Genomic DNA, 20,154 nt, shown 5'->3' with positions numbered 1-20,154 from the left:
GTGTGTGTGTGTGTGAAAATACCATAATGAAACTCATTACTCTGCATGCTAACTTCAGATTTTAACTTTAAAAAAGATGAGGTACTGGAGACCACATAGGCACCTAAGAGAGGCAAAGCACACCCTGAAACATGGGGTGGGGTCGGGGGGAGATAATCAACAGCTCAGTAGAGAGACTAGGCAACTCAGAAGAATTCCAAACACCAGAGCCATTAATACACAGGCAACAACAACGTACAACACACATGTCCGCTTGTCATTTGGTCCACACTGACAGACATCCACTTGTCATTTGGTCCACACTGACAGACATCCGCTTGTCATTTGGTCCACACTGACAGACATCCGCTTGTCACTTGGTCCACACTGACAGACATCCGCTTGTCACTTGGTCCACACTGATGAGAGAATAGTCAGTACTGTATTTCTGGAGGACAGTTGAACGTAGCTACTAAAATCCAAAGGTGCAAACCCTAAGCCCAAAGTTCCCACCTCTGACACAAGGATGTAATCACAATAGGAATGTATACAATAGAATAACCCCTATGCCTGTTAACATGGAAAAGCACAAATAAATGACCAGTGTTCATCTCCTTAGGAATGCGGTTGCCCTGCATGTGCTAAGACAGAAGGTTCTTCGCAGATTACAGTAAGGGCAGACTGCGGAAGCGTGTATACGTGGGGCAGCACTTGTGTTGTTAATTCACACATGGAGCCCAAGTTATGCAAAAGCAAATTTTAAAAAAACTGTCAAGAAGGAGGTACACTCTCATGCTTGGCCAGGGGACAGGTGGCCATGCAGCAGGACTTTTGAAGTTGAATCCTCCCTTTAATTAACGGAGTATGTTCATGTATTAGTGACACAATTTGTACATATCCAAGTGAAAGCAGAAAGGGTCAGATCTGGTTTGGAGCAAAGAATAGATGTCTACTTTCAAGTTTGGGGAGTGGATGAAGCCCTGAATGTGTGTTGTTAACACGAGCACAGCCATGTCCAAGACTCTTAATGCCTCAGACCCATGGGCATGAGTCTTCCCAGGTTCAGTTCAGGGGAATGGCAAGGCCTTCCTCAGGTTTAAGCACGGATGCTGCTAGTGTGAAAGTATGAATCGCAGTGTCTTTCTTCAAGATGGCCACAGCCTGAGACTGCTCCTCTACCAAGATTAGCTCCCCCACCACCTCTAAAGTGTGATCCTAATTAGTCTCATCAATAAAAACCAGGAGTCAGATATGGGGGTAAAAGCTGAAAGATCAGAGAAGCAGAGCAGCAGCCACTAGAGACTTCTTACCTCTGTGAATCCTCTGACCAAAAAGGGCCAAGCCCTGTCTCTGCCTCGCTTTGTCACTTCCTCTCTCTGCCCAGCCTTGTCACTTCCTGTCTTCTGTCTGCAGACCTCCAGACCTCTCTGGTTAACTAGTGGCTAGCTCCACCCTCTGATCTCCAGGCGAGCTTTATTTGTCAGGACACTATGAGGGTGCCTCCTCCTCATCCTGCTGTATAATAATGCACTGAATTTGCCGGGCAGGCTGCTGATGTGTTTCCATCTGAGCACGCGGCCCACTGATCCTAGCTTTATGTTACCTGTACCTGTCATTTCTTCATTCCCTGTCACCTCAGTCATGTCAAGTCCAAAGTCGAGCAGGTTGTTACATCAAAGCACCTCCCAGGCCTTGGTGATGCTTAACATGGAGTCAGGGGCTATGTTCCCAGATCATAAAATCTCCACAACACATGTGAATGGAAGTGTTCTGCCTGCTCTCGGTAGCTACTTTGTCCTGGGCCTTAAGAATTGGTCACTTTGTCTTTCTCCAAAGACATGTTTCCTTAACATCAGTGTGTGCGTATGCGTGTGTGTGTGTGTGTGTGTGTGTGTGTGTATGTGTGTGCATGTGTGTGTGTGAGAGAGAGAGAGAGATCCATTATTTTATATCTTTGCTTGCTGCTTGTTTGTGTGTGTGTGTGTGTGTGTGTGTGTGTGTGTGTGTGTGTGCATGCATGTGTATGTGTGAGAGAGACAGAGAGAGAGATCCATTATTTTATATCTTTGCTTGCTGCTTGTTTGTGTGTGAGTGTGTGTGCGTGTGTTTATTGTGTTTTGAGGCAGGGTCTCACTGTGTAGCCCAGCTGGTCTTGAACTCATGATCCTTTTGCCTCAGCTACCACACCCAGCCTGACGTTTACTTCCTAACTCTAAGACGTTGGTGTCCAGGTCTTTTGTGTACAGGAGCATGGAGCAGGCTTGTGAGGAGTCTGTGCTGCTGTCTCCTGACTCTTCCCAAGCCCTCAGGAGGGCAAGATGCCGTGCTTCTCTATCTCACTGGGATCACGAAGGGTCAGCAGAGCATTCCCAAGACATCTTAGTAGTCTTGCTTCTTCACTGTCCTTCTGTGGTTTGCTGAGGGAAATGCTGAGGTCCTTGGTCAAGGAAGGACACGTCCATCAAATGGCATCCCTTCAGGATTGTAACCTGTGAAGATCCACATGTTCTTTCCTGAAACAGGAGTGTGAAATGTTCAGTCAGACCCAATGCCCCATGCATAGGGAGCCAAGAGGAGAAGACTTCCTGTCACTCCATTGTGTGATGAAGGTAGTTCCACCCAGTTTCACAGAGGCGAAATCAAGTTGGTTCCCCAGGGACAGAGAGTCAAGAATAGCAGGAGCAGGGTTTGAACTTAAGACCTGTGGCTCTGGGTCTAGTGCTCATTCTACTTCTACCCTGTGATATGTACAAAGTGTTTGCCAACCCCTATGACGTCCTGAGGGCCCAACATGCTTCCTCCTGTTCGCAGTCAGGAAGTGATGCTCCTGGGCCATGGAATAAATGCCAAGCTGTGCTACAGGGAATGCTTGGTACTGTTGCAGCCCCCTCCTGCTGATGAGCTTGTACCAGACCTTCCCCTACTCCAGCTGAGGCCACCCCACCTTCTTGATGTACTCAGGGTCTCTGAGAGGCCCCAGAGCCACAGCTCTGTGACATCCCCAGAGAGAGCAACTGTGTGATGCTTACTCTCCCTGCCCGTGGGCTTGAGGGCCTAGGTGCCATGTCTGGGTTGAGGATGGGCCTTGTCCTACCTGAGTGTCCTGATTTGGTGTCTAGGGAAAGGCTGAAGTTCATTCACTAAAGCAGGTGGGGAAGTCCTCAGTCCCCTGGGTCCAGGAAGCACTGTGAAGAAAGCCTGTGGCCTTGAGAAGCTGATTCTGTCTCCTTCATTCGAGCAGCTGGGCTACCTTCTGGGAGCCCTGAATCATGGAGGAAAAATGAGAATATGGGGAACAGGTCCTGCCACCAACAGTGAACCCACTCTATCCCTAAGCAAGCTCATGGGAGGCTAGAGGCAGGCTTTCCAGAGTGGTTGCTGGGGACAAAACCAGCCCACCAGAGACACTGGGTCACACCTCCCTCTCCTTTGGTCACCTCCCCTGTAGGTACCTGCCCCCCTGACCAGTCTCACGGTCTCTTCCAGATGTTTCTCCGAGCAGTCTGTGTCCCTTTGCCCAACCTCTTAGAGCTGCGGTTACTGTGAAATCCCAGACCTCTCTGGTTCTCACCATGCTGGAGTGGGTGTTTGCTCACCGGGTCCCTGATCTGTGTCTACGCCTACATAATGGAGTGGCTTTTAATCCAAGAATGGCCTGCTGTGGACTGCGCAGTTGGCTCTGGGTTCCTCTGGCAGCCCCTCCCCATCGGAATCTACATTGTACCCATGACAGACGATAATGCTAAGGTTGCTTTGGTCAAAGAGACACAAGTAGAGGCAGCCTCTTCCTCCTCTGAGCAGAATGTAGAGACAGTGTGGTTACGGGCTGTTCTCCTCCCTTTCCCACACGCCCTGCTGGCCCCAGGTGTGGCCTGCATCTTTACCCTGAGTCTCTGATACTGCAGACTTGTGCAGAGCTGAGACTGCTACAGGAAACAGTGGGTGTGGCAGGAATGATTCCTGCAGGTCATACGCCACTGAGGTACTAGGCATTGGTTCCCTCAGCACGCCTTGGCTGAGCTGTGTGAGTACAAGGCTCCGGGCAGGATGAGAAGTGTGCTGTGCTCCCATAAAAGCAACTAGAAAGAACAAGCCCTAAGGTGTGGAGGCAGGGGGATAAGAACTTTGGGAGTGTGAGGGGAAAGGCAGTGATCTGAGAATGATGTAGTGGAGGGTGGCCAGGAAAGGTTGCTGGGATGTCGGGTGGAGTGGCTCAGACCCCACCAACTCCATCACCCTCTAGCAGGAGGAAGTTAGCCAGCACATCTGGAGACCTACAGAGACTAACCGCTGGAGGTGACCTTGGCTGTTTCAGCAAGTCCGGTTGCCTCCTCTTCTGGGGCTGTTCCATATGGATGAGACGTTCGGCTGCCTCTTTAGGAAGGTGGAAGCTGCAGGTTCTATTTGGATGTGGAGTGGGAGCAACGCCCGATATCCAGTCAGAGGCTGAGGCTGGGCGCAATGATCAGGGATGGGTGTAACAGGTGGGGGGGCAAGGCAGAGCCACTTAGAGAAAATTTGTGTCCCCTGCCTCAGGCTCTTTCACAGGAGTCCAGGCAATAGGGCAGGTGGAGAGAGCCAGGCTGTGCTTTGTAGAAGGGCTTGCTGACTTATGCTCTTGATCTGGAGGAGAGAGTGGACCTCTCACGCGGGGACCATCAGGGCTGGGTCAGCAGCAGAATCCTGCATTCTGTTTAGCACTGAAAATAGTGACTCCAAGAAGGGACGCTTCCCTTGGACACGGGGTGACCCCATAGACATTTATCTCAGCAGATGTGAAGCCCAGCCACAGAGATCTGAACGGAAGGAAGTCAGACTAGCTCCTTGTTAATTTCATGGTTGACTTAACCCTGCGATTGTGCACTCAGAGGCCCTTCTTTTTTTTTTTTTTCTTTCTTTCTGGCCCTTCTTTCCCCAGCCATCCCTCTATCTTTATTCCAAAAGGTTCAACCTCTTACCAGTACGGTCAAAGATTCACAGGCCCTCTCCTTTATGAGAACATGTTTATTTTTGTTGTCATGGGAGACGCACTATAGAGAAGGAGAAAATAATGACGAAGCAGCAGCCACTGGGGGCCAGGCTGGGCAGTGTGCACATTTTGTGTATTGTCCTATGAATTCTCTCAAGAGCTGATGAGGTGGCACAGCTATCTGGGATGTGAGGTTCATGGGCACAGTCAGGCATCTGGAACAAGGCCTGGCACACAGTAGGTAATTGGGAAATAACTTGTAAAGGACTGTCTGTATCACTTAAATTGCATTTATTTTTTAAGAGACAGAGATATTTGGCAGATGAGCTGGCTCACCAGGAAAAGGCACTTGCCACCAAGCCCAATGACCGGAGTTCAGTCCCCAGGACCCACTGAGGCCAGTGAGATTAGGCGCTGAGTCCAAGTTCATTCAGCTCATAGGTGACCTGGTAGGAGTGGGAACATCTCTCAGACACACGTGTTCTGAACCCTATAGAATACACTAAGTCGCTTAAGTCACTGAAGGGCTGGAGAGATGGCTCAGCCAGCGAGAGTATTTGTTGCTCTTGCAGAGGACCAAGGTTCAACTTCCATTACTCGCATGGTATCTCACAACTGGAACTCTGACCTCCATGGACACCAAGCATGCATGCAACGTACATACACACATGTAGGCAAAACACTCACACAAAATTCAATGAATAAACCTAATAAAAAAGCTCTAAGAGAAAAAGATAGCCAACTGAGCATGAGTGCCTGACACTCAAAATGCCTATACTGTCTCTTACTGCCTTTGAACACACTAACTGTCCCTGAGGAACGCCTGTGTGCATTCCAGTTGTCTGGCCCACCTTTGTCGGAATAAAATTTGCTGAGGAGTTACAAACAGAAGTATGTTTGTGGTGGTAGCAAGACAAGAGGCCCACCCACCTCCCATTCCCTAAGGCAGGAGGAAGGTGCTTCCTGCACCCATGTCAGGTGGTTCTAACTGCCTGGAATGTTAGCTCCAGGATATCTGATGCCTCTGGCCTCCAGTGACACCTGCAGTCACATGCACACACCCACACAGAGATAAGTCAAAAATACTCCAAATAGAGCTTTAAAAACGTCAGCTCAGCCCAGGGGACGCACCAGTCTCCCTCCTGTAACCCAGGCCACTCATCCCCTACAGCCCAGGCAGTTGACATACCCCCTTCTCTCTCCAGACCCTTGCAGTTCCAAAACCCGACTCTTGAGCATAAGCCCAGCCCATGCTGGGAACCAAAGTCCTACAGGAAGTGCTGCACACCTGCTTGCTGCCCAGCAACTCGCAGGGTGGACCGTGAGCATGGACAGAGCTCCACTCCACACTGAGACAGGGGCTTTAGGATGCTGGTCACATGCAGCAAGGCGCAAGCAACACTTTACATGGATATCCAGCTGTTCCAGCATCACCGACTGAAAAGCCTGGGATGCCTTGTATTTACGTTCAAATCAACTGAATGTGTAAGTAGGACCTATTTCTAGGTTTCTACTCCTTTTCAGTAACTGATTTGTGCGCTCTTAGGTAGAGGCATGGCAGGGTTACTGCTGCTCTAAAGCACGTCTTGTTGTTACACTGGGGGGTTGTAGTGGGTATGCTGTGGGATGGTCTGTATGTCAAATTGCTCTGATTGGTCAATAAATAAAACACTGATTGGCCAGTGGCCAGGCAGGAAGTATAGGCGGGACTGACAGAGGAGAAAAGAAAGAACAGGAAGGCAGAAGGAGACACTGCCAGTCGCCGCCATGACAAACAGCATGTGAAGATGCTGGTAAGCCACGAGCCACATGGCAAGGTATAGATTTATAGAAATGGATTAATTTAAGATATAAGAACAGTTAGCAAGAAGCCTGCCACGGCCATACAGTTTGTAAGCAATATAAGTCTCTGTGTTTACTTGGTTGAGTCTGAGCGGTTGTGGGACTGGCGGGTGAGAGAGATTTGTCCTGACTGTGGGCCAGGCAGGAAAACTCCAGCTACAGGCACAAGCATGCCATGGCACACTTGGCACAGAGGTCAGAGGACAACTGTCAGGATTCATTTCTTTCCTTCCACCTTGTTTCTGAGGCAGGGTCTCTCTTGTTGTTTCTACCACAGCTACATCCCTCAGGCTCCCTGACACACATCACACATGTGCACACCCATGCTGCAAGATATTTGACTACGCTGTGTAAGGATATGTCACTGTGACATTGGTTTAATAAAACGTTAAATGGCCAATAGCTAGGCAGGAGGTATAGGTGGGACTTCCGGACAGAGAGAGCTCTGGGAGGAAGAAGGCAGAGTTGCCAGCCAGATGTGGAGGAAGCAGCATGGGCAATGCAGAGAGATGAGGTAATGAGCCATGAGACAGAACGTAGATTAGTATAAATGGGTTGATTTAAGTTATAAGAGCTAGTGGGACAAGTCTGAGCTGAGATGAGCTTTCATAATTAATAAGAAGTCTTCGTGTAGTTATTTGTGGGCTGGAAGCTGACGAGAAACTATGACACACTCACACACACGTGCACTCATAGTCATATAAAAATATATACACACTAATAATAATACTATTATTATATTGAGCCAGGCATGGTGACTCATGCCTGTAATCCCAGGGTATCATCACAAGTTCTAGAGCAGCCAGGTTACTTACAAGTAAGTTCTAGGCCACCCTGGGCAACAATGTGAGGCCTTGTCTCAATAAATGAATAGGCTGCTTTTGCCTGCCCACTTTCAGTCCTTGCCTGTGAGTGCGTCTACTCTGTTGCAGACACTGTTGCTGCCATCTTTCCCTTCAGCCTTCCCATGTGGACCGAAGACCAGCAACTCTCCAGAAATCCTCCCAGCCCTCAGCATCAAGTTGAGCTGTTGAGGATTCAGCCTTCTGAATCAGCAGCTACTGGTTCACAGCCTTTCCAGCGTGCAGACAGCCATTATTGGGCTATTCCACTGGATTGTGTAAACCAACGTAACACATCCCCTTTCTAGTAAAAACATAATTGATGGATCAAATAATTGTTATACTGAAAGGGCTGAGGATGTGGCTCAGTGGTAGAACATTTGAGTAGGATGCAAAAGGCCCCAATTTTGACCCTGAATGCCACAAAAGATTTGTCTGGGTAGTTTCATGTCAGTGGTGATAGTTGGGAGTACACCAGGGTGAGTAAAATCCTAGGATGAAGTGCTTTGCTTTGCTTTCTAGATGTGGCCACTAGAGCTGGTTCCTGTGGGTCCAGGCAGCCCCAGGGCAGTCTGAGGTCAAGCTGGGCAGGGCTCCACTAAGGTGCTGTGTTTGTTGTGAGGTCTGGTATAGGGCCTCATCTATATTCAGTTGTGAATTCGAAGAGCCTCCTAAAAGGCCCAACAAGGGGGCAGTGGAACCCAGTACAGACCCGGCCGGCCACCACACAGCCCCCCATAGAGCGACTCCTGCCTCTCGTGTGTCATCTCACCAGTGCCAGACATACCTGGAGGTGAGGAGATGTCTGTGCCTCCCTTCTGCATGAAATTCACCCATTCTGGGGGTAAAGTTAATGATGTTTGGTTAACTTATAGAGTTGAGCAACCAACACCACACTCAGCTTTAGAACCCTCCATCATCTCGTTTTCCTTCCCCCTCACCCCGTCTCGAGGAACCCATCCATTTACTTCCCGGCTCTTGGGATTTTCTTTGCTGAGTGCTTGATACACAGACAACACGTGGTCCTTCACACTTGCCCCCTCAGGCTTAGTGTGACGCTTCCAAGGTTGGCCCGTGCTGTAGCGAGTATTGGTAGCACTGCCTGTTCGTTCCTGTTCTTCGTGTTGGGGGGAGGGGGTTTGAACCCGTGGTCTCACACATGCTAGACAAGCAGCATGCCATCTTGTCATTTTGTTGTTGTTGTTGTTGCAGATATTTTCTCCTCCTCATAAAAAGCAATTGTGCCCCATTCCTAATCTTCCCAGGAAGGCGTTTTAACCTCATCCACTCTCTTGTACCCTCTTCTGAGCCTGCTCCCTTTCAGCATTCCAGCTCTCTCCCAGCTGACCTGAACATCTTCCTACTGTTTACTTCTGACTTTGAAAAGAAAGGGAGGGAGGGAAAGAAAGACCCCTCTAGTGCCTTGAGTGTCACAGGACAAAGAGGACACAAGGAAACTGCTCTCCTCCTCCACTTACTGCTTCCTCTCATGTCTTCACTTAAAATCAAAACAAACAATTTTTTTAGATTTATCTATTATATCATATGTGTATGCATGTTTTGCCTGCATACACGTAAGTGTTCCACATGTATGCCGGTGCCTGTGGAGGTCAGAAGAGGGCATCAGCTCTCCCTGGGAGTGGAATTACAAACACTTGTGAACGGTGGGTGCTGGAACCCAGGTCCTCGGCAAGAGCAACAAGTGCTCTTAACCACTGAGCCATCTCTCCAGCCCTAAAACAGTCTTTTCGTGGGTCAGAAAGCATGGTGTTCCCAAGTCCGAGTTTACCTTTTCCCTTTTACAGAAGCTCGTTCTTACTGAATAGTCTTGAGCATCTGCACATTTCACCCTCACAGTTTAACCTTTAGCGCTCAAGTAACTGTGCTTAGGTTACAAATTGGCCTGTTGGGAACCTGGCTTCTCTTAGACCTGGGCCCACTGACAATGGAGGTTGCTTTCACGTGTCTGCTTGCCCCAGTATAGATGTCTGATACACTAAGGGTACTCTCACTTCCGGCCCTAGCAGGGACAGGCTGGCAGAGCACGGGGCATTTGAGCATCTGAGTTTGCCAGAACAGGGATCTCGGCATGTGTCAGGTCCAAGCTAAGCAATGGGCTCTCTTTTTTTTTTTTTTTTTTTTTTTGGTTTTTCGAGACAGGGTTTCTCTGTGTAGCTTTGCGCCTTTCCTGGTACTCGCTTTGGAGACCAGGCTGGCCTCGAACTCACAGAGATCCGCCTGCCTCTGCCTCCCGAGTGCTGGGATTAAAGGCGTGCGCCACCACCGCCCGGCGCAATGGGCTCTCTTATCTTGGATTCCGCCTAGAAATCTGTTCCCAATCATGGGTCACCTCTTCTAAAACCAGAGATTGGGAACAGTCACTGAGATAGTGCATTGGTCCTGGAATGGACTCCAGAAACAGTAAAACCGTTTTCCTTGGCTGTTGTGAGCTTTGGGCCTTTGTTAGCGATGGGAATGAATTTGACCTTTTCCTACTGTGGACTGGACAGGTGAACACAATTATTAATCCTTCCAGTGTAAGCCCATCAGCTAATGGACCCACATGAGCTGTCATGAACTTACACACTTTCCTCATCCTTGTATGTGTCTCTGGGGGAATGGGCACCTGTGGGGGACGGAGTCACAAGCATACATTTCCACTCGCCTGGAGGTTATTTTCCTTCTCATTTCCCTAGCTCTTGTGAATGAAAACAAGTTTTTGGTTTTGTTTTTAAGATTTGGGCTGGCATGGTGGCCATGTCTTTAATCCCAGGAGCAAAGGCAGGCAGATCCCTGTGGGTTTGAAGTCAGCCTGGTTTACATAGTGAATTCTAGGACTAGATAGTGAGACTCTGTCTCGGGGAGAGAGAGAGAGAGAGAGAGAGAGAGAGAGAGAGAGAGAGAGAGAGAGCACTGGGGAAACTGAGATGGCTTTACTAACTGAAAGAAGCCAATCTGAAAGGCTACCTGTATGATTCCAAGTACACAGCATTCTAGAAAAGGCAAAAATCTGCAAAGAGGAAAAAGACCAGCCAGTGTCAGAGGCTGAGGAGAAGTGGGCGACAAATAGAGAAAACACAGACCATTAAGGCAGTGAAAATACGCCATGATACGGATAGATAGCTAGGTGCCCTAATAAACCAGTCCAAACCCACTGAACATGCACCCTAATGAAGACTTTGGAGTTTGGGTCGTAGTGTGTGGTGATGTATCGTGTCCACCAATATACTGTGTCCCCCAATATAATTTATCTGAGGATCAGAGGAAAAATCCAGCCACTATAGTAAATATAGAAGTCAGGCAATAGTAGCACACACCTTTAATCCTATCACTTGGGAGGCAGCGATCTGTCTGGATCTCTGTGAGTTCAAGGCCACACTGGAACAGAACCAGGCGTGGTGACACATGCCTTTAATCCCAGCACTAACCATAGAGGTCTGGAGGTCTGTACAGACAGGAAGTGACAGAGCTGGGCAGGAATAGGAAGTGATGTAGCTGGGCTGAGAGAACCAATGACAGAACAGAACAGAAAGGCATATAGGTGTGGGTATATAGGGAGTAGCTCTTTTTGGAGACTGCGGTGTCCGTGAGGTGAGGTTAGCTTGTGGCTTTTCCTGTTTCCCTGATCTCTCAGGTTTTCACTCCTACATCTGGCTCCATGTTTTTATTTAATAAGACCATTTAGCAATTCTTCTACAGTAGTGAGGTGTCAGTATAGGATTATCAGTTGTAACAAATATTCCCTCTTAGCAGAAGATGTTGATAATGGGAGGGGACTGTGTACGTAGGGGCTCAGGGAGTATACAGGAAATCTCTGTACCTTCTACCCAAGTCTGCAACAAACCTATTATAGTCTGATATGAAGCATCCCTCAGAGGGACTCACACACTGAAGGGCAGGTCCCAGCTGGTAGTACTACTTGGGGAGATGCTAGAAACTTTGGGAGATGGGAGTAGCCCCAGGAACTAGGTCACTGGGTGTGTCCTAGGTCCTCTTTAGTTCCCTCTCCCCTGCTTCCTGCCTGCCATGAAGTGAGTCGCTTCTGCCACCATGAGCCTTGAAGCAAAGCTCACCAGGACTGGAATACATCCCTTCGCCTTTAATTCTTATGTCAAGCAATAAGAGGCTAACATAGAGGGATTCTGGAGACACATGTGGTCAGCGTGACAAAAACCCCAGATTGAAAACACTGACCCGGAGCCTGGGAAATGGCCCAGTAGAGTAAGAACGGCCCCCACAGGCTCATTCAGGGAGTGGAACTATTTGAAAGGATCGGAAGGTGTGGCGTTGTTGGAGGAAGTGTCTCACTAGGGGTGGCCTTTGGGGTTTCATTCCAAGTCCAGAGTCTCTCTCTTCCTGCTGCCTGCAAATCTGGTTGTAGAATGCTCAACTACTTCTTTAAAATCATGTCTGCCCACGTGCCACCATGATGACAATGGACTAAACCTCTGAAATTGTAAGCAAGCCCCAATTAAATGCTTTCTGTTATAAGAGTTGCTGTGGTCATGGTATCTCTTCACAGCAATAGAACACTGACTGAGACAATAAGACTAAATGAATTGGTGACTGACACAATCTCTTTCTGTCCCTAAGATGGGCTAAGGAAAGTTTCCATATTCAAACAAGATGGTTGGTTCATTTGGTGATACGTCTCATCCTGAAGCTCTGAAGGGATCCCCCAAAAGCCACCTCAGTACACTCAGGTATGGTCAAAGGAGCTTACTATGAAACCAGGGAGACAGCTCGGTGGGGGATAGTGCTTGCTATTCAAGCCTGATGACCAGAGTGTTATCTCTGGAATGCGTGTTAAAAGCCAGATGCACCGGTCGGTGGTGGCACACACCTTTAATCCCAGCACTGGGAGGCAGAGCCAGGCGAATCTCTGTGAGTTTGAGGCCAGTCTGGTCTCCAAAGCGAGTTCCAGGAAAGGTGCAAAACTACACAGAGAAACCCTGTCTCAAAACAAAACAAACAAACAAACAAACAAACAAGCCAGATGCAGACCAGACATGGTGGCACATGCCTTTCATCTTGGCACTCAGAAAGTAGAGACAGATGGATCTTCGAATTCAAGCCAGCCTAGGGCTACATACTGAGTTTCAGGCTAGCAAAGACTACATAATGAGGTCCTATCAAAAAAAAAAAAAAAGCCAGATGCAGTAACCCCAGCATTGCTATGGTGAGGTAGGAGGCAGACAGGAGAATCCATCAGCAGCCCATGGTCTGGCCAGCCTGGGGTATACTGAGCAGCAGCAGAAATAACAGAGACCTAACCTGAAGAAGGCAGAGGATGAGAACCATCTCTCAAAGTTGCCTTCTGACCTCTACATGCATTTATGTGTACATTATGTGTACATGCACATAAATAAAAAAATTAAAACCCTTATTAGGAATAATGAAGGACACTCTTACTTGGGCTTGGGAGTTCTGTGCCCAAAACTTGTTCTAAAGCTCCTGACCCCAGGAGTCTTTCCTTAATATCTGAAGGGACTTGTTTCAAAACTTCCCAGAGCTACCAAAATACATATGTCCTTGGGGCTCATAAAAGGACATACATCTGCCTAAAACCTACATATATCCTCCAGAATCCTTTAAGAGTCTGCTGGTGATTTATAATACCTTAACAACATAAATGGCATTCAGTTGTTACTCTGTTATTTGTGTATAAACCAAAAATGCCTGTACGTGTTTGGTGCAGATGAAACTTTTTCAAATATGTTATTCTATCTGTGATTGGTTGGATCCATGGAAGGAGGACTGACTGACTCTACACTTCCTATACAGAACTCCCTCACAAGTTAAGCTAGAAGTGGGCATCCCTCAGTCATAAAGATGCCCATCTTACACTAACCCCAAGAACCTAATGCTTCACGGGACCCTCTTATACTGCAAGGACTGACATGGGAAAGGCCCTAGCAGGAAAGGAGCCACTCAGAAATATATTTTAAAAAAAAAAAAGGAGGGAGGGAGGGAGGAAGGAAGGAAGGATAGAAGGGAGGGAGGGAGGGAGGAAGGAAGAGTCAACTACACAGGGGAAGGGAACTGGCATCCCTTCTGTTGTGTCTCTAGCCCCACCCCCTGAAGCCAACGTCAGAACATAAAGTCCTCCTCATCCATTGTTTTTTCATAATTTCCAAGCTCCCACATCCCATCCCCAGTAGTCTTTATATGTCCAGATCTAATGATTCAGAAACAGAAATGGAGCTGCAGTGAGGATCAGGTCCTGGGGAAGATGGTTAGGGTCCTTTGGACTGGGGAGTCCTCCAAAGTCAAGGATGGAATGTACCTAGGAACCAAGGCCACAGTGCCCAGTAAAGAAATGGGAGGTTTAAAGAGTTTGGGTTAGTAACAACAGTTAGAAATCCAAGAGGCGCCGGGCGGTGGTGGCGCACGCCTTTAATCCCAGCACTCGGGAGGCAGAGGCCGGCGGATCTCTGTGAGTTCGAGGCCAGCCTGGGCTACCAAGTGAGTTCCAGGAAAGGCGCAAAGCTACACAGAGAAACCCTGTCTCGAAAAACCAAAAAAAAAAAAAAAAAAGAAATCCAAGAGGCTTACAGATCCCCAGAAAACAGAGCTGGAGGGATCTGTTGGGAGGGAGAAGGACTCCACCTAAGGAAGGGCCATCCAGTGCAAGCTGGTCCTATAGCGGTGTCTTTGGCCTTCCTGCTGGGAATCACTCTGGAGGGCTCAGACACAGGGTGACAGTGAGGAAAGAGGCTGTGGTAAACATTTCATATCACAGATGTATATATTACAAGGGTTGAGGAGCTAAACGCTTCCCCAAGGTTTGGTCACGGAACTGACTCCTTTCCCCATGTCCACCCTGTGGAAACGATTTCCCATCTCTGAGCTCAGACAGGCAGGACTCCATCCCAACCATTTTCCCTCACCCTTGCCCCTCCAAATGTACCTCTGGTTTGCAGCAATGACAGCTCCACGGGCCTGCTTTTCATGATTCCCCATGGCAACACCTACAGTAAGTGCTCTGACTCATCCATCCTCTTCCTTTGCTTCTTGGGCGGGCAGTATTCAGAAACATCCTTCCCTTTCCTCCCCCGACTCATCTTTGAAGAGAAAACTCCCCGGAACAAAGTTTTCATGGACACAATGTGAGGCGGGGGCATGTTGTTGACTCATGTAGGTTTTGTTGGACTAGATCAGTTGGTAGAATGTTTGCCCAGCTTATACAAGCCTTGGGTTTGATCTGCAATACCACATAAACCAGGCATAGTAACATACACTTGTGATCCCAATCCCAATGCTTGGGAAGTAGAGACAGGAGGATCAGAGAAGTTCAAGGTCATTTTTGCCTACATGGAACCCAAGGCTAGCCTGGGCTACCTGACACCCTATCTCAATAAGAAATATAGATTTTATTGTGATTCAAGTTTTGTCTGTAGCCATTTTTCTCAATTTAAAATTGAAGATATTGGACCCAGAAGACACCCAAGCTCTGCCCTGGCCTCACAGACCAGGGCAAGGCTAGTGTCACCGCAATGAACACATACGTGGAGAGGTGGGAAAGGTAGAAAAACAGAGCAGTGCATGCGCCACGGAGACAAGTGGAACTTGAGACATGATGGCTGTGATAGGTGAGGGAGGGCTGAGGTCCACATGCTGTCATTGCCCAGTAGGGGCAACATGGTGTACAACAGCCTGGAGCTTATACAGACACAGACAGACTCAGCCCCTGAACCTGCTACCCGGTCACAAGATCCTTCTGGCTCTGGGCAATGACAGAGGCCTGAGATGAGGAAAGGTTCACTTTTGGACCTCCTCTAAGGACCACTGTGGTCTGCCATGCCACAAGAAGCCATGGTTGGTGTTGGCGGTCCATGCTGCTGTCCCAGGCTGTGATGAAGCCTGAGATCCACGTGGATGTATGCAGACTGTGCTGCTGCCGATGTCTCAGTGCCGTCCTCAGGCTTTGCTGGCTCTGGGAGCTTTGCTGATGTGAGTGACATGTGTAACCACCTGAGGTTATGTCAAAGTTCATGGTCCGTGCAGCCTCTAAGGGCCACAAGTGAATCAAGGGTCCTGATACAGCCAAGAGCCATTTTACAGCCAAAACCTACATGGATGTTGGTGGTCGGAGCTATGTCCTGAAGCCATGCTAATGTCAGTGGGTCTGAAGGAGCTGCCCCTGCACCTCAAGGTAGACCTGGCCCCACCCACAGTGGCACCTGTCATGGATGCATGGGAGTTGGTACACCCCTCACAGGAGAGCTAGTTCCACCCCGTTCTAGTCACTGCTCAGCTCTCCTCAGTTGATAGCCTCTGGTGTGGATGCAGGTGGAGAAATACTCATCCTCTCTTGGGGGGCTGGCTACTGTTAATTTGACCATGCTCCAGTGAATATATGGACAATACAAAATGGACTTTTTTTTTTCCTTTTTTTGGAGGGGGGGTTGTGAGGGGCAGGCATGGGAAGACTGGGAGGTGAGCTGATTGGGGTACATGATATGAGATTCCCAAATAATCAATAAAAAAATTTAAAATAAAAAATTGTGAGATATTGTATATAAGAAAGATTACAGAAAGAAGTCATAGAAGAACTGGGGTATAGCTCAGGACTCACTAGTGTCTGCAAAGAACTGGGTATCATCCCCAAAATTACAAAAGAAAAGGAAATATGTGCGTGTGTGTATGAGAGAGAGACTAGGGAACCAGGGCCCTTGCACACGGCGACAAGGCTAGCACTGACCTGAATTCCAGGCATTTTTTTCTGAGACAGGGTCTATGTCGTCCTGGCTGTCCTGGACTCTCTACATAGACCAGACTGGCCTTGAACTCACAGAGATCCTCCTGCCTCTGCCTCCTAAGCGCTGGGATTAAAAGTGTGCACCACCATATCTAGCTGCTCCTAGTACTTTTTCATTTTTATTTTGAGATAATCCTGCTAAATTGCCCAGGCTGGCCTTGAACTCACTCAGTGGACTCCAGGCCTTGAAGTTTCAATCCTCCTGCCTCAGCCTCCTGTATCTCTGGGATTATAAGTGTATACCACCAGGCCTGGCTATAAATTACTAATGAAGAAAAGATACAAAAAGCTTAATAAATAAGTGCCCAATCAATGCATGAGGCAGGGCACGTTGTTACTTCTGATGTAGCTTACGTACCTAAATCTCCATCTCCACAGAGCAAGCCCAGCCACCACCCTGAAGATGAGCACAGACTGACCCACTCCTAAACTCCATGCTTACCCTTATTTGTAATCATTTCCTTCCTTACCTTTGCTGTGTTTCAGCAACTGTGTTGTATCCTTGAAGAACACACTGGCTGACTCTGCATGCCCTTTACTAGTATCTCTAACCATCCTGTGTCTTCCCAGCTGCTTGTCATTCAGCCGTGGGTCCAGTCTATTCCGACAAGCACTTTCAAGTCTTCCTTATAGCCAGACACTGAAGTTGGGGGAGGGGAAATCATGCTCTAAGCCAGTGTTTCTCAACCTGTGGGTTGCTACCCCTTGGGGGTCAAATGACCCTTCCACAGGGGTTGCCTAAGACCATTGGAAAACACAGATATTTACAATTCATAACAGTAGCAGAATGACAGTTATGAAGCAGCAATGAAAATAATTTTATGGTTGGGGGTCACCACAACATAAGGAACTGTATTAAAGGGTCGCAGCAGTAGGAAGGTTGAGAACCTCTGCTCTAGGCCATTTTGGTGCTCCTGGACAGTTAAAAGCCCCAGAGACTTGTCCTTCACCTTACCACCATGGTATGGCAATCCCATACAAATAAAGCCCCAGAAATAATAGGCACAGTGGTACTCTTTGCACTTAATTAGGTTCACAGTTTTCATCCGCTTAATATTAAAAAGCTGACCTGCTGACCTGTTTAACTAGCCCATAGGCTAGAAGAATGCTCTAAAATGTGGAGGTGAAGTCCAAAGGTTAACTTTGTATATGCAAAATGTACAGATTATTAATAGAATGGGGTATTAATAAAAATGTCCTAGAATTCTCACACTCTTCAGGGCGATTGGAGGCCCCAGGCTGTGTCAGCGTCCTCACAGTTTTGCTCCCTGAGGACGTCGTTATGAAATAGTTCTGTACCAAACCCCAGAAGGAATGATTGCCTGTGTCCCTTCTTCAGTGGCTGGTTCCTGGAGGCATTTAACCAGGCCACTCAGTCATGCCACACTTGCCAAAAGACACTTTCATCATTTTTTCCCTGGTGTTGTAGATGGAATCCAGGCTTCAAGCATGCCAGGTGGGTGCTCTACCACCGAATTATGCCTCCAGCTGAAGTCCCACTCCGAGCTACAAGCCAAAAATTGTATCTCCAACAAATGGTCACCTCAGTGCCAGAGTGGGAAGGACTGGACTGGGTACTCAGCAGATGATGCTGTAGGATGGTAGGCTGTGCGTGGTGCCAAGTGCCTGCAGCGCAAACTACCTTGAAGGCTGGGGGAGAAGGACCATTTTGAACCCAGGAAAGTTTTAGGGCAGCGTGAGCATATTAATCAAGACCCCTGAAAGCAAGCAAGAAGCAACCAACGAATGATAGCACAGGCAGATAGATGATAGATAGATAGATAGATAGATAGATAGATAGATAGATAGATAGATAGATGGATAGATAGGTATGTGCATGCACATGTGTGGTGTGTGTGGATGTGTGGGTGGGTATTACCTGCATGTATATACGTGTACCACATGTGTACCTGGTACCTGTGGAGATCAGAAAAGGACATTAGATCCCCTGGAACTAGAGTTGTGGATAGTTGTGAGCCACCATGGTGGTGTTGGGAACTGAACTCAAGTCCTGTGCAAGAAGAAGTACTCTTAACCACTGAGACATCTGTCTAGCCCCTAGCACAGGCTTCTCCATACCAGATAACATGACCTTCAAGACTGAACCAGAGAGATGAGTAGGTCTCCTAGGACAATGAGTACAGAACAGAAGCCAGGAAAATTCCATAAGATCGCAGCAGTGGCCGGGCGGTGGTGGCGCATGCCTTTAATCCCAGCACTCGGGAGGCAGAGCCAGGAGGATCTCTGTGAGTTCGAGGCCAGCCTGGGCTACCAAGTGAGTTCCAGGAAAGGTGCAAAGCTACACAGAAAAAGCCTGCCTTGAAAAACCAAAAAAAAAAAAAAAAAAAAAAAAAAAAAGATAGCAGCAGTGGCATGGGCCCCAAGGCCTGGAATCCACGGAGGTGAGCATGTAGTTACACTGTGCATTAGTAGCATATTGCTCTCAGTGCAGCTGAAGTGAACAGTCACAGGTCTTCAGGCAGCGTGCCCTCACACCAATGTACAAACTCCACAAACAGCAATGTGGCTCTGGTGGAGACTGGTTACAGCTAAGCAGGTGTGCCTGCTGCCTGAGTCCCTTCCCCCACAGATGCTAAGTCTGGGGAGATGGACAGCAGACCAGACCCTCAGGGACCTCTCTTCCTCAGGTCTGATCTTCCTCATCCATCAAGTTAAAAAACAATGCACGTTTTCATACAGCCCCTGTTGAAAGGATGGCTGGGCACTTAAGAGCCCTTGCTGAATAGCCAAGTGCGGTTCCAGCACCAGTACCAGGTGGCTCACGATGACCTGCAAATCCAGTTCCAGGGGATCTGATGCCCTCTTCTGGCCTTTGTGGGCACCTGCACTCAGGTGCACATACCCACATACAAACACAAACATGCAAATAATTAAAAATAAAACTGATTTGTAAGAGCAGCCTCTGCTCCTTTGCCCAGAGCAAGGAAGGAGACAGGAGAAATTTGAAAGCCAGGCTAAAAATCAGTGAGATGGCTCTTAAAGCCGTATGGATCCAGGCCACAGATACAATGTATGGAGCCTACCTTAGTCACCATGTGGATCCAGGCCACAGATACAATGTATGGAGCCTGCCTTAGCCACCATATGGATCCAGGCCACAGATACAATGTATGGAGCCTACCTTAGCCACCATATGGATCCAGGCCACAGATACAATGTATGGAGCCTACCTTAGTCACCATGTGGATCCAGGCCACAGATACAATGTATGGAGCCTACCTTAGTCACCATGTGGATCCAGGCCACAGATACAATGTATGGAGCCTACCTTAGCCACAAACCGACTGATTTCTATGCCCTCCCATTTTGCCTATCTCCAGAACAAAGGCTAGAAAACTTCCCTCTGACTTGTGAATTTTTATGTTTATATTTTTTTATTTGGGGAAGATGAGTGAGACAGAGCCTTGCTGTGTTACCCTGAATGATCTGCCCTCACTATGTAGCTTAGGCTTGCCTCAAACTCACAGAAATCCTCCTGCCTCAACCTTCTGTGTCCTGAGATTATGTGTCATCATGTCCATCTTGCTGTAAATGTCCAATGAACAAAAAGCTCAGGACGCGCACAACACTGCGGCCGGCCCCCTGGCGTGGCCCCTCATTTGCACTTACTATTGGTGACTTTGAAGAGGACTGTCCTTTGGAACTCTGGTGACCACTGTCCATCTCAGGCAGTTCCTGGAGGTCAACTGAGGTAATGGTAATGACTTCATCAAAGGCCACTCTTTGATGACAGGGAAATT

At 48.1% G+C, this 20,154-nt stretch overlaps 1 protein-coding gene across 1 annotated transcript in view; it reads right to left on the bottom strand.

Annotated features, from left to right (window-relative positions):
• Positions 1 to 1,233: 1,233 nt before the first annotated feature.
• The window catches only part of Hnrnpf (heterogeneous nuclear ribonucleoprotein F), an 89,876-nt gene continuing 70,955 nt past the window's right edge, over positions 1,234 to 20,154 (bottom strand). The window contains exons 4-5 of the transcript XR_008214279.1: positions 3,074 to 3,241; positions 1,234 to 2,492 (exon numbers count right to left, since the gene is read on the bottom strand). The gene's annotated coding sequence lies outside the window, so the exon portion shown is untranslated. The remainder of the gene's footprint in view (positions 2,493 to 3,073; positions 3,242 to 20,154) is intronic.

The sequence above is a fragment of the Peromyscus californicus genome, unplaced genomic scaffold (assembly GCF_007827085.1).
Source record: "Peromyscus californicus insignis strain IS unplaced genomic scaffold, ASM782708v3 Scaffold_6__1_contigs__length_162567912, whole genome shotgun sequence".
Taxonomy (NCBI): Eukaryota; Metazoa; Chordata; class Mammalia; order Rodentia; family Cricetidae; genus Peromyscus; species Peromyscus californicus.
Note: the sequence above shows the minus strand (reverse complement) of the source record. Positions and strands in the feature narration are given on the sequence as shown.